The sequence below is a fragment of the Schistocerca serialis genome, chromosome 6, assembly GCF_023864345.2.
Source record: "Schistocerca serialis cubense isolate TAMUIC-IGC-003099 chromosome 6, iqSchSeri2.2, whole genome shotgun sequence".
NCBI classification, from domain to species: Eukaryota; Metazoa; Arthropoda; class Insecta; order Orthoptera; family Acrididae; genus Schistocerca; species Schistocerca serialis.
The window spans coordinates 498,894,960-498,898,445 of record NC_064643.1 but is presented as its reverse complement, the minus strand read 5'-3'; the positions used below and the strand labels follow the sequence as shown (position 1 = coordinate 498,898,445).

General features: G+C 51.4%; 1 non-coding gene across 1 annotated transcript; it reads right to left on the bottom strand.

The window, feature by feature from the left end:
* Positions 1–2,410: 2,410 nt before the first annotated feature.
* On the bottom strand, positions 2,411–2,485 carry Trnas-uga (transfer RNA serine (anticodon UGA)). Its single transcript has one exon. It is a non-coding gene; the product is annotated as a tRNA-Ser (tRNA).
* Between the last annotated feature and the right edge of the window lie 1,001 nt (positions 2,486–3,486).

Below are 3,486 nucleotides of genomic sequence, written 5' to 3'. Positions count from 1 at the left end.
GTATGCCCGACCGAGACTCGAACTCGTGGCCTTTGCCTTTCACGGGCAAGTGCTCTACCAACTGAGCTACCGAAGCACGACTCACGGCCGGTACTCACAGCTTTACTTCTGCCAGTATCTCGTCTCCTACCTTCCAAACTTTACAGAAGCTCTCCTGCGAACCTTGCAGAACTAGCACTCCTGAAAGAAAGGATATAGCGGAGACATGGCTTAGCCACAGCCTGGGGGATGTTTCCAGAATGAGATTTTCACTCTGCAGCGGAGTGTGCGCTGATATGAAACTTCCTGGCAGATTAAAACTGTGTGCCCGACCGAGACTCGAACTCGTGGCCTTTGCCTTTCACGGGCAAGTGCTCTACCAACTGAGCTACCGAAGCACGACTCACGGCCGGTACTCACAGCTTTACTTCTGCCAGTATCTCGTCTCCTACCTTCCAAACTTTACAGAAGCTCTCCTGCGAACCTTGCAGAACTAGCACTCCTGAAAGAAAGGATATAGCGGAGACATGGCTTAGCCACAGCCTGGGGGATGTTTCCAGAATGAGATTTTCACTCTGCAGCGGAGTGTGCGCTGATATGAAACTTCCTGGCAGATTAAAACTGTGTGCCCGACCGAGACTCGAACTCGGGACCTTTGCTTTTCGCGGACAAGTGCTCTACCAACTGGGCTACCGAAGCACGACTCACGGCCGGTACTCACAGCTTTACTTCTGCCAGTATCTCGTCTCCTACCTTCCAAACTTTACAGAAGCCCTCCTGCGAACCTTGCAGAACTAGCACTCCTGAAAGAAAGGATATAGCGGAGACATGGCTTAGCCACAGCCTGGGGGATGTTTCCAGAATGAGATTTTCACTCTGCAGCGGAGTGTGCGCTGATATGAAACTTCCTGGCAGATTAAAACTGTGTGCCCGACCGAGACTCGAACTCGTGGCCTTTGCCTTTCACAGGCAAGTGCTCTACCAACTGAGCTACCGAAGCACGACTCACGGCCGGTACTCACAGCTTTACTTCTGCCAGTATCTCGTCTCCTACCTTCCAAACTTTACAGAAGCTCTCCTGCGAACCTTGCAGAACTAGCACTCCTGAAAGAAAGGATATAGCGGAGACATGGCTTAGCCACAGCCTGGGGGATGTTTCCAGAATGACATTTTCACTCTGCAGCGGAGTGTGCGCTGATATGAAACTTCCTCGCAGATTAAAACTGTGTGCCCGACCGAGACTCGAACTCGGGACCTTTGCTTTTCGCGGACAAGTGCTCTACCAACTGGGCTACCGAAGCACGACTCACGGCCGGTACTCACAGCTTTACTTCTGCCAGTATCTCGTCTCCTACCTTCCATACTTTACAGAAGCTCTCCTGCGAACCTTGCAGAACTAGCACTCCTGAAAGAAAGGATATAGCGGAGACATGGCTTAGCCACAGCCTGGGGGATGTTTCCAGAATGAGATTTTCACTCTGCAGCGGAGTGTGCGCTGATATGAAACTTCCTGGCAGATTAAAACTGTGTGCCCGAGCGAGACTCGAACTCGTGGCCTTTGCCTTTCACGGGCAAGTGCTCTACCAACTGAGCTACCGAAGCACGACTCACGGCCGGTACTCACAGCTTTACTTCTGCCAGTATCTCGTCTCCTATCTTCCAAACTTTACAGAAGCTCTCCTGCGAACCTTGCAGAACTAGCACTCCTGAAAGAAAGGATATAGCGGAGACATGGCTTAGCCACAGCCTGGGGGATGTTTCCAGAATGAGATTTTCACTCTGCAGCGGAGTGTGCGCTGATATGAAACTTCCTGGCAGATTAAAACTGTGTGCCCGAGCGAGACTCGAACTCGTGGCCTTTGCCTTTCACGGGCAAGTGCTCTACCAACTGAGCTACCGAAGCACGACTCACGGCCGGTACTCACAGCTTTACTTCTGCCAGTATCTCGTCTCCTACCTTCCAAACTTTACAGAAGCTCTCCTGCGAACCTTGCAGAACTAGCACTCCTGAAAGAAAGGATATAGCGGAGACATGGCTTAGCCACAGCCTGGGGGATGTTTCCAGAATGAGATTTTCACTCTGCAGCGGAGTGTGCGCTGATATGAAACTTCCTGGCAGATTAAAACTGTGTGCCCGACCGAGACTCGAACTCGTGGCCTTTGCCTTTCACGGACAAGTGCTCTACCAACTGAGCTACCGAAGCACGACTCACGGCCGGTACTCACAGCTTTACTTCTGCCAGTATCTCGTCTCCTACCTTCCAAACTTTACAGAAGCTCTCCTGCGAACCTTGCAGAACTAGCACTCCTGAATGAAAGGATATAGCGGAGACATGGCTTAGCCACAGCCTGGGGGATGTTTCCAGAATGAGATTTTCACTCTGCAGCGGAGTGTGCGCTGATATGAAACTTCCTGGCAGATTAAAACTGTGTGCCCGACCGAGACTCGAACTCGGGACCTTTGCCTTTCACGGGCAAGTGCTCTACCAACTGAGCTACCGAAGCACGACTCACGGCCGGTACTCACAGCTTTACTTCTGCCAGTATCTCGTCTCCTACCTTCCAAACTTTACAGAAGCTCTCCTGCGAACCTTGCAGAACTAGCACTCCTGAAAGAAAGGATATAGCGGAGACATGGCTTAGCCACAGCCTGGGGGATGTTTCCAGAATGAGATTTTCACTCTGCAGCGGAGTGTGCGCTGATATGAAACTTCCTGGCAGATTAAAACTGTGTGCCCGACCGAGACTCGAACTCGGGACCTTTGCTTTTCGCGGACAAGTGCTCTACCAACTGAGCTACCGAAGCACGACTCACGGCCGGTACTCACAGCTTTACTTCTGCCAGTATCTCGTCTCCTACCTTCCAAACTTTACAGAAACTCTCCTGCGAACCTTGCAGAACTAGCACTCCTGAAAGAAAGGATATAGCGGAGACATGGCTTAGCCACAGCCTGGGGGATGTTTCCAGAATGAGATTTTCACTCTGCAGCGGAGTGTGCGCTGATATGAAACTTCCTGGCAGATTAAAACTGTGTGCCCGACCGAGACTCGAACTCGGGACCTTTGCTTTTCGCGGACAAGTGCTCTACCAACTGAGCTACCGAAGCACGACTCACGGCCGGTACTCACAGCTTTACTTCTGCCAGTATCTCGTCTCCTACCTTCCAAACTTTACAGAAGCTCTCCTGCGAACCTTGCAGAACTAGCACTCCTGAAAGAAAGGATATAGCGGAGACATGGCTTAGCCACAGCCTGGGGGATGTTTCCAGAATGAGATTTTCACTCTGCAGCTGAGTGTGCGCTGATATGAAACTTCCTGGCAGATTAAAACTGTGTGCCCGACCGAGACTCGAACTCGGGACCTTTGCTTTTCTCGGACAAGCGCTCTACCAAGTGAGCTACCGAAGCACGACTCACGGCCGGTACTCACAGCTTTACTTCTGCCGGTATCTCGTCTCCTACCTTCCAAACTTTACAGAAGCTCTCCTGCGAACCTTGCAGAACTAG